An 11,493-nucleotide genomic window follows, 5' to 3' on the forward strand; every position below is an offset into this window, starting at 1 on the left:
GTTTCTTGAATTGAAATGGTTGAAATGTTGTTTGTACTCAAATGAAAATGAAAATGAAAGTGTTTGTTTCCCAAGTGTCCCAAAGTTGAAAAATGAAAAATGAAATGATGCAATGACTTGAATGGGAGAATGTTGAGTGTCCCTTGTGAATATTTGTGCTTTGTAACTAACCTACTATGAATTTCCTGTCTAGTTTTAGGCGAATGAAGATGGTTGCTAAGAAGAACTCCCATCCTCCAAAGAAACAGAAAGTAGGCCCTAGTGCTCAAGCTACGCTCTCTTTCATATCTGAGAGTCGGGTTCAGCTGTAACCAAATGAATATCCATAATTCACTGAACCATGAAGTGGTGGACATTAGCATCCCCGAATGATAAGCTTGATCCTGAGGTGGTGAGAGAATTCTATGCTAATGCATACCCCAAGGAGGAGGGTGGAGAAATCTTTGAGCACAAATCATGAGTTAGAGGAAAAATCATCTCGTATGACAAGGATACCATCAATGCCCTACAAAATGACCTATATGATAAAATGGATGCCTACTTGGATGACTATCATCAGATGCTGGCAGAGACCCGCAACTATAATCATGGATTCAAAAACGATCTCATTGTTGAGTTATTGTGCATTCCTGGGAGGTCCTATAGTACTAATAGTGACGAGCAGCCACTGAGGATCTATAGGAAGCACATGACAACTTTGACCCAAATCTGGATGATCCTCCTACTACACAACATCATCTCTAACAGCCATGTATCCTTCCTTCCCTTGCATGACTGCTATCTGATTACAGCATCTTGGAGGGGATGGAAATTGATGTAGCACATATCATTGCCAATAAGATCTACAAGACTGCATCCAAGGGCGGCAAGAAAGGGACCATGGGCTTTCCCTCCTTGATCATGACACTTTGTGCTAGGTAGGGAGTCCAGGTCAATCCGACTAAGAAAATCAAGCTGCCCATTACTAAGCAGTACATCCAGCAGAATTGCAAAGAGGAAGTAGTCAGTCAGCAGGGACATGGGCAGTCACATCCATCTCAGCAGCACCACCAACAACAACATCAACACCAGAACTCCAAAATGACATCCTCAAACATGGTCAGATGCACCAACAATAGGGCTTTTATGCAACATACTAGATATAATATCCAGACAATCATTTCTGGATGAGCCCTGAGGATTTCACTACCTGGTATCCATGGGCTGGGGTCAGGCCTACATTTCTAGGGGAGTAGGAGCTGGTGGACCATCTGGTTCTGGTGCAGATGGACATGATGATGCAGATGTAGATGATGATGAAGAAGAAATGATGTGATGATGAGCATACCATGAAAACAACGAATTGGTTTTTTTGTTTCAAGTTATTTATGTTTAAGTAGCTATGTATGACTATGTGTAGTTGTTTTTGCTTCAAGTGTGTTTAACTATTTATGTGTGTTTTTAGTTCAATAAAGTGCACCTGGTAGGAAACAAATCAAAATCCAATTGTGTCGTGAATCTAAAAAACAAAGAGAAATTTGTAGAGTTGTGAATGAAAGAAATTAGGGTTCTGAGTTTGACTAACTTCAGGATGTGGATGCATGAATCTAACACAGACTGGATAGGTTGAATAATGAGCAGTCTAATCAAAGGAAAAAAACCTTAAACCTAGTGAGAGAGTGCACCTAAATACATATGAGTGACTTTGTTAGACTCTATCAATTAGCTTTGCTTGAATTTTTGTTGCCATTAAGCATGGAATATCATGGAAATGACTAAGGCCTAGTTTATGAGATTTTTGTGCTACAACCACAAAGCCAATCCTTGTGAACCATGAATCCAATTCTTTGTAGCCCCTTTGAGCTGAATTATTTTTTAAAATCATGAACCCTAGTCGAAATGAAATACATCAATCGCAACACCTGTAGAGAAAGATCATTAGTGCATATGGTTTTTAATTGTAATGTTGGGCAATGACTAAACATGTGATTTATGTATCTGGCTTAGAAAGTGAATCATAAAATCTCCTTCTTCAAGTTTGTGTAAATGATGAGCATGAGAAAATCAAATGAATGTAAATAATATATGAATCATGCTAAAAAGGCAAGACTCAAAAGAAAGGATCATTTGAAGAAGAAGGAGAATCAAATGGTTGATAACATAACCTATGGTTTAGTATCAAAAAATTTAGGAGTGAAATCCAAGTGAACAAGTGAAGGAAGTATGAGTATGCAATAATGTTCTACCTCCTTTTTGTATCCCAGAAAAACCAAGTTTTTTGTAGCCAGACCTTATTACTATCCTAAATTAAGTCCTTGAGATCCATGGTTGAACATGTGTACATGGCATAACTGAAATGAAAGGCAAAGTCAAATTGTATAGATCCAGTGAAGAATTGAGTAAAACATTTACCCTGTAAGCATAAGAGAGTTCATTTGGTTGAATTGTGTAGTTATTCTTGCTATTCTATTTAAAATTTAAGAGCATAGATATCCTATTGTCATTTGGAACTCAGATCACTATGATCAATCATGAAACATATCTCTTTGAAAAAGTTTTGGATGATTCTAGATGATTGGTCATGATTGGATTGATTTGTTTCAAAACCAGGTTCATTAAATTTGAATTGAATCCAAGTACTTTGCTTGAGGACAAGCAAGATTTTAGGTTTGAGAGTTGTTAAGTGCCATGTTGGGAAGAATATGTATATAATTTGGGGTACTTATTGTATAGTTATGATAAAATTCTTGTACAATTCCAAAGAATGTAGTGTAATTATTTATTGCTTAGGAACTTACAGATGTTGTGTCATTTGCAAGGAAATGAGGTTGAGGAAGCTGAAAATTGAAGAAATTTTGGAAAAGAAGTAGTGGTCTCCTTGCCCAAGCTAAAGCTTGCCTTCTCTCTTGGGCGAGAACATGGTGCTCAAGCAACAAAACGAAGAGTGCAAGGCCCAACTTTCTGTGGATCTCCCGTCGAGGCCACACTTGTCGCCCAAGCGAGGGACATTTATTCAAAACAGTTATCTCTCGCTTAAGCGAGAATCTCTAGCTTAAGCGAGAGGCAAAAATTCTGAATTAGATATAGGCGGTTGCAAGAATGTGAAGGGGGTTACCATTAGTTTTCAAGCAATTTTCATGCTTTAAGAGATAGAGAGATGAGAGAGAAGGGGAGATAGTTGTGGAAATAATTTTATATATAGATCTCTTGTATTTTACACCATTTAATCGTTATAATGCATAGGATGAGTGGCAAAATCTCTCAGTGTTGAGATGGAATGCAATCTTCTAACTCTTGTATTTCCTAGATTCAATTCGAATATGTATTCAGTTATTTTGATTTTAGAAATTTTATCCTTTGCTTAATGCTTGATTCTAAATAGTTTTTAGATTCTTGATCTTGGATCTAAGTTCAGCTGGAAAGTGAAACTTGGAATCGAATCTGGATAATCTTTTTTGATGTATCATTGATCTAGGGATAGACAATTATGTATGAATTTCTTTTACATTGGACTTAATGCCATATAAATTGTTAAATATCCAAGGAATTGGTATTTGATGAATTATCTTAGGATTTTGTAATAAAGAAATTGATACAGGTGATTTAAAGATATTGTGTCAAGATATATAACTTCATAAGTTTTATAGAATTGAAACTAAGGGTTACAAAGAGGGGGAATGATGAAAGTTAATCCCAACCATTTTAAATTTACATTAGAAAAACACTTTCAATTAACTGTTTTAGATAAATTCAATTCAATGAAATTAATCAATTCAAATCCTTGTACATATGTACTCAATCTACTTTTTTAGAGAATAATATAGATTTGATTTTCTCTCTGAGGACGATATCCCAATATTTATCAGTTTTGTTACTTGAACGACACGGTTCACTTGTCGTACGCAAAATCTCAACAATATCAGGTCTACTTGATGTAAGATCAAGAAGGAAATCGGTCAAACCTTGATACTTAGTGATATCAATATACTTTCTAGTCTCATCAACATCTATGTATGTTCTAGAACCCATAGGAGTAGCAATAGGTTTGCAGTCATCCATTTCAAAGCGTTTCAGCATATCCCTACAATATTTAGATTGACTAACAAAAATGACATCCTTGAGTTGTTTGATTTATAGTCCAAGAACGTAGTTCAACTTTCCCACTATGGATATCTTAAACTCCCCTTGCATCATTTTACCAAACTCACTATACAAAAGATGACTAGTAGAACTGAAAATGATATCGTCAACATAGATTTGAACAAGTAGATTATGATGATCAATTTTCTTAATGAACAATTTGGTGCCGATCTTTCCTTTAGTAAAGCCTTTATTAAGTAGAAAGCCTATTAGACGGTCATACCAGACACAGGGAACTTGCTTTAAGACATAGAGAGCTTTCTTAAGTTTATAGACGTGAGAGAGATGCTTGTAGTCTACGAAACCCAGAGGTTGTTCGACATACACCTCTTCTTCAATATAATCATTAAGAAATGCACTCTTTATGTCCATTTGATATAACTGAAAATCCAAAGAGCGTGAATATGCTAGCAATAACCTAATGGCTTCGAGTCTAACAACCAGAGAGAAGGTTTCATCAAAGTCGATACCTTCTTCCTGGTTGTATCCATGGGCTACTAGTCTTGCTTTATTTCTTATAATAATACCATTTTCATTTGATTTATTTCGAAAGCCCAACGTGTTCCTATAACATGCCTATCCTTAGGTCTAGAAACAAGTTCCCAAACTTCGTTTCTATCAAACTGGTTTAGTTCTTCTTGTATAGTAAGAATTCAGTGTCTGTCCCCAATTGCATCATCAATCTTGGATGGTTCCACTTGAGAAACAAAGGCCATGCTTAGACAAGCATCATTCAATTTTAGGCGAGTGGTAACTCCCTTAATTATGTCACCAATGATGTTGTCAATAGGATGATATCGATGGGTTCTCCATTCGTTAGGAAAATCATAATGAATATGCTCTTCTTGTGATGGTAAATCATCAACTATTTTCAAATGCTTTGTGTTGGCTATAACATCACTAATGGGATTTTCCAAGGAATTAGGAAAGTCATCATCATCAATAATGGATTTTTCTTCTATAGTTTGATTAGAATCATCAAAAGTTACATGAATGGATTCTTCCATGGACATGGTTCTCTTATTAAAAATTCTAAAAGCTTTGCTTGTAAGGGAATAGCCAAAGAAAATTCTTTCATTAGCTATTGCATCAAACTTTCCTAAGTTTTCCTTACCATTATTTAGCACATAACATTTGTAGCCAGACATATGCAAGTGAGAAATATTTGGTTTTCTACCGTTGAAGAGTTCATATGGGGTTTTCTTTAGAATTGGTCTTATTAGAACTCGACTGGAAACATAGAAAATTGTACTCACTGCATCAGCTCAAAAATACTTTGGGAGATTAGTTTAATTCAACATTGTACGTGCTAGTTCCTCCAAAGACCTATTCTTTCTCTCTACAACACCATTTTGTTGTGGTGTTCTAGGAGAAGAGAAATTGCGAGAGATACCAAGATCATCACAAAGTGTTCCTCAAAAGCATTTTGAAATTGTCCCTCATGATCACTTCTTATAACAGTGATATTTAAAGATTTTTCATTTTAGACTCTCTTAGCATATTTGCTAAAGGCATTAAACGTCTCATTCTTGTGTACCAAGAATAGAGTCCAAGTGTATCTTGAAAAATCTAATATCACAAGAGTATAGTATTTATCACCAAAACTTTTGATCCGAGAGGGGCAAAATAAGTCTATGTGTAGTAATTGCAATGATCTATTAGAAGAAACCATATGTTTTGGTTTGAAAGAAGTTTTTGTTTCTTTACCCTTTTGACACGCACTACATAATTTGTCTTTAACAAACTTCATATTGGGTAAACCGACAACTAAATATTTCTTGATCAGTTTATTCAAATGATCCATATGTATATGTGCAATTCTCCTATGCCATAACCATGCATCATGAATATTTATAGCTAAACTATTAATGGGAAGAGAAGAATCATTTAAAGCAAGGGCCTTAATGACTCCAACTCTTCCCATAGGACCTTTAGATCAGTAAAGAAAGTAGACACATTTCTCTCACCCTGCCTCACAGAATGGATTTCTTGAACAAGGTTAGAAGTCCTGAAATGGTCAACCTTAGAAAACCTTTCTATGTAAATTGTGCTCTGTGCTATCTGATTTGATAGAGATCTGGTTATCCATGACACAACTATCGTATAACACCTTTCCTAGGCTTCATAGTTTGAATATGAGGGATTTGGCATTTGAATAACTCCATTGACAAACTTCTATTTGTTTTTGGAAAGAAGAGCTCTCCTCATCAATCTGCTCCATGAATGATAGTTGGTGTCATCAAGAGGAGGAGAAACCAATAGTATGCATGGATTATCACCAGGGTGAAGATAGAAGGGGTTTGATGGATTTTGAGATCCATCCATTTCTGAACCTGCTTGGATTATGTCGGCTTGCATTCTAATTCTTGATTGTTGTTTAGAAACAGCTCAGTGTTGATGAATATGCTAGAGAAGACAGAATGATGAATGTAGAAGAAGAAAAACAGAGTGATGAGGAAGAGAGATCAACTATGGTGTTCTAATTGTGTGAGAGGAAGAAAATAAGAGATAATGGCACAACAGCGCTCTCAGATTGAGAGCTCTGATACCATATTAGATTTGTAAGATATGATGGAGAAAAGAATATACTGAATACTTCTTGTTATTGAATGAATGAATGAAAAAGAATACAAGAGAGGTTGCCTTTATACAATAAGCAAAACAGGATTAACCAACTTACCTAAAATAGAAACTAAACAAAAAACAGAAAAGGAAAGAATAAGAAGAAAGAAGAAAAGCCCAACTAATAAACCCAACCGAATAAAAAATACTTCAACATGGTGTTTTCTCAAAACACATTGAACAAATAAATTAGGCTCACACCAGTGGTTTATAAAGCGAGCAATATTTTCAGTTGATCCTGCATCAACATAATACTCAGGCACACTATCAGAACCTTGCTCATCAGATTTGTCCAAAAGATTCTCAAGAAATGCTGCACTTGTTGACCACTTCTATCAAAACTAATAACACCAAGGAGACAAGAAAGACAAAAGCTCTTAATATTAAGTTGAAGTAATCGAAAAGAATGCAATCAGATAACACAGTTTTATATGATTCAATAACTCTCTTCCACTAATCCCCTTGATTGTCTGCAAACAATCAATTTCAAAAATATAATTGTTTTCCAATACCCCTTCCATATCTTCTGCCCTGGAAAGTATCCCTGTATACTCACACACTGGAGCTCCAGAAGGTATGAAATCCTAGGATCTAACAGCCCATCCTTTCTTTGCAGTACGGAAAACCTATAAAGTAATTTAATTGAATGCACAAAATTAAAAATACGAAAATTAAAATTATTAATCTAAAGGTTTAATGAAACCAAAAGAATGTGCAACCTCCAGTCGATATCTAAGCCCTCTTTGAGAAGTTCGATTCACACAACCAGGACCACTTCCACATTTGGGACCACATTCAAAGACGACATTTTTAGCTTCAACTAACCTGTCAATATACATGTAAAAGCATCTAGATCAAATAATATAGGAACCAAATTAACTGTCGTTTCAAGAGATGTGCTTCTAACCTGCCACCATCTCGAGATGAGTAAGGAAAATCATACCCATTACGCAAAGCACATTCACAAGTTGTAGGATCAACACATTTGTCTTTGCATTTACATCAAGTGGCATCCATGGGAAGCTTAACGTTTTTTGCAATCTTAACATACTTGAAATATGTAAAACCTATAATATTCAAATATCAAACACGAAAGTATAATGCCCAGTGCACTTCACCCCAAAGTATGCACAAAGTAAAACTTAGCTTTCATGATACTTAAGCTCAAGTTGCAAACATGTACATACGTAAAATATCATGTAAGAACTAGGTAGTTAATTGGGGATAGCGGAGCACTATGAAGCACAGATACAGATACGTGTGTCAGATACGATATGTATCTGATACATCAATACACATTTTTTTAAAAATAAAGGATACGATACGTTCAAGGATACGCGTATAAAATAATAAAAACACATAAAATATGATAAAATTATAAGTGTAAATCAAAATATACAAAGTAAAAAATAAAATGGAAATTGGAAATCATTGCCCTCCATAACAAATCTATCTTATCCTATTTTAATGAAAACGAATCTATCTTATCCTACTTTATTGAAAACGAATCTATACATCCTATATTTTACTGAAAACGAATCCACTTATCCTATATTTTATTGAAAACGAATCGGATATATGTCTTGATATTTATTTATTTTATTTTTTAAACTTTTGGATACTCTATGGATATGTATCATTCACGAATTCCAACGTATCTATGTCGGATACGTGTCGAAAACCGACACGTGAGGGTGTTTGATGTGAGAAAACTTGAATTCTTGGGAAGATGCTGCAACACTTGAAGAAACAAATGGTTGATGGATTATGCACGTAAAACCTCCAAAACGTGTGTTACCACACTAACCTTTAGGTTCGATTCGCCCCCACCAATTTAAGTATATTGGATGCAAATGGAAGGAACAGCGAATCCCCTTCAGGATACTTTGGAAAACCTTGATAGATTTTGCACAAACACAACAAATGTATCTTTCAACAATATTTTACAAACTTATGTTTCCTACACTTCTCTCATGCATTAGAGAAATGGAGGATGATTTCTTGGATGAGAAAATTCGGATGGTGATTATGTTTTCAAGTGTCTCTATTTATAGAGAAATTCATATCACTTGAAGGAAAGAAGTGCCTTTAAAGTTCTGTACGCGTTAACGAAAGGTTATGTAGTGTAACGGTTCAATAAAAAACTAAATAGGCGTGATAGCCTAGCGGCAGCCACAATGCTTGCTAAGTTTTGTGCCCTTGGATCGAATCTTGGCAGGTGTGATTGTTCATATTTATTTATACGCATCATATAAAATATGAACAAAAGTCACAAACATTGGATCAAACACACAACCACAAACCCATAGCAAATATACACAACCATTACACCAAACGACACTTTGTTTCTGATATTTTGTAAATATCATTCACAATCCTCCACCGTTTTCAAAATATAAGAAATCTCATAAATCTGGAAATATCATGGTTTCAGATAATGGTATCTTACAATTTGAACCATTACTTAGTAAGTTATTGGTTCCACTTACTCCGAATAGAAATTGATAGACAAGCTTTGAACCAACTATTCATTAGAATAAGCGTGCACAACTCACACATGAAATCTCGATATTATTGAAAGAATTATAAATATGACACATTTGATAAGGCATTGTGTCACATATCCTTTTCATGAGAATTTAAGAGTCAAGCCCTTTAACTCTATGAAGCAGCCAACTTCATTCTCATATAGGTAGACTATATCGGGAATGCACCCATAATAAGCATTCCAGCAAATTTTTGCTATATGTCTATTAAGAGTAAAACTCAACCTTCCAACTTTGTTCTTATGGTCAAGTACTTTTATCACTTGGGATGTGTCTATAGTCAAGTACTTGCAATCACTCTATAGTATTTTCCATCATTGAACTCAAAACTTGATGCTACTCCAGTGTGAGTTGAGTTAACACTATTAGTGATCAATTAGACATGGGCTTGAGTCTCATCTCCAATGATGTTTTCAACACCATATCTTTTGTCAGACCTTTCGTCAAAGGATTTGCAAGATTCTTGTCAGTTCTTACAAACACTATGGAGATTACTCTATTTGCAATTAATTCCTTTACATATCTATGTCTTAAACCAATATGTCTGGATTTTTCATTATACACTTGGCTGTATGCTTTTGATAGCATAGACTGACTATCATAATGTATAGATACTGGTGTCATTGACTTTGGCCAAATAGGTATCTCATACAATAAGTTTCTTAGTCATTCAGCCTCTTTACTACCTGCAGCCAGAGCAATAAATTCTGCTGCCATGGTGGAGTCGGCTATGCAAGTTTGTTTCTTTGAACTCCATGAAACTACACCTCCACCAAGGTTGAAGATCCATCCACTTGTGGAAGCGTGATCTTCAACATAAGTTACCCAACTAGCATCTGTATATCCTTCCAAAACTGAAGGATATCCATGATAGGTTAAATTATAGTTAATAGTTCCTTTCAAGTATTTCAATACTCTATTAACAGCTTGTCAGTGTTCTTTACTCGGATTATTTGTATACCTACTTAATCTACCAACAGCATATGCTATATCAGGTCTAGTACAAGTCATGGCATACATTAGACATCTGATTATCTTTGAATATTCTAGTTGTGCCACTGGACAACCTTTATGTGGTTGTAAGCTAACATTTTGATCAAATGGGGTAGAAACACTTTTGCAATCAAAATGATCAAATTTCTTTAGCACTTTCTCCATATAGTGAGATTGGAACAAACCAATATTCTCACTATCTCTTATGATTTTAATACCTAAAATCACATCCGCTTCACCTAAATCTTTCATATCAAAAATTTTGGATAAGAAAGTTTTAGTCTTTTCTACCTCATTTAAATCAGTACCAAATATTAACATATCATCCACATATAAATAAATCATAACACCTTTTCCATTTTGGAATTTACTATAAACACACCTGTCAGATTCATTTAATTTGTATCCATTGGCAAACACAACTTTGTCAAATTTTTGGTGTCATTGTTTGGGTGCTTGTTTTAACCCATATAAAGACTTATTCAATTTACACACTTTGTGTTCTTGTCCTTTGACAACAAACCCTTCAGGTTGTTTCATGTACACCTCTTCATCTAATTCTCCATTGAGAAAAGCAGTTTTAACATCCATTTGATGGATTACTAACTTATAGATGGAAGCTAGTGCTAAAAGCACTCTAATGGATGCAATTCTTGCAATTTATCAATGGTACCATCAACTTTCATTTTCTTCTTAAAGATCCATTTACAACCTATTGGTTTGGATCCTGGTGGAAGATCAACTAGTTTCCAAGTTTTATTTCCCATAATTGAGTCTATTTCCTCTTGGATAGCTTCTTTCCAAAAGGCATAATCTTGAGACTTTATTGCCTCATCATATGTTTCTGGATCACTTTCTAAATTATAGCAAATTGGTCCATAACTATTGATGGAATCATTTGTTCCTTCAACGAGGAACATAAAGAAGTTTGATCCATAATTTTTCTATGTTCGAATCCTTTTACTTCTTCTAGTTTCTGAACTTTCCAATGTATCTTTACTGGATACATTATTTTCTAGACTTTTCATATTATAATGAATAATGTCTTTGGCATTTTGAATTGAAGTAAATCTATTTTCTTGAAAAATTGTATCTCTTGACTCAATCATTGTGTTAATAGGATATGAGTCATTCGATTCAATAACCATGAATCTATATGCTTTGCTATTTTCAGTGTAGCCTAGAAATACACATTCAATTCCTCTTTCACCCA

General features: G+C 34.7%; 1 long non-coding RNA gene across 1 annotated transcript; it reads right to left on the bottom strand.

Moving 5' to 3' along the window:
- LOC109350357 lies at positions 7,221 to 7,779 on the bottom strand. Its single transcript, XR_002108106.1, has 3 exons — positions 7,649 to 7,779; positions 7,461 to 7,566; positions 7,221 to 7,367 (listed from the first exon to the last, which is right to left on the bottom strand). It is a non-coding gene; the product is annotated as an uncharacterized LOC109350357 (long non-coding RNA).

This window comes from Lupinus angustifolius, chromosome LG06 (genome assembly GCF_001865875.1).
Source record: "Lupinus angustifolius cultivar Tanjil chromosome LG06, LupAngTanjil_v1.0, whole genome shotgun sequence".
In the NCBI taxonomy this organism is placed as follows: Eukaryota; Viridiplantae; Streptophyta; class Magnoliopsida; order Fabales; family Fabaceae; genus Lupinus; species Lupinus angustifolius.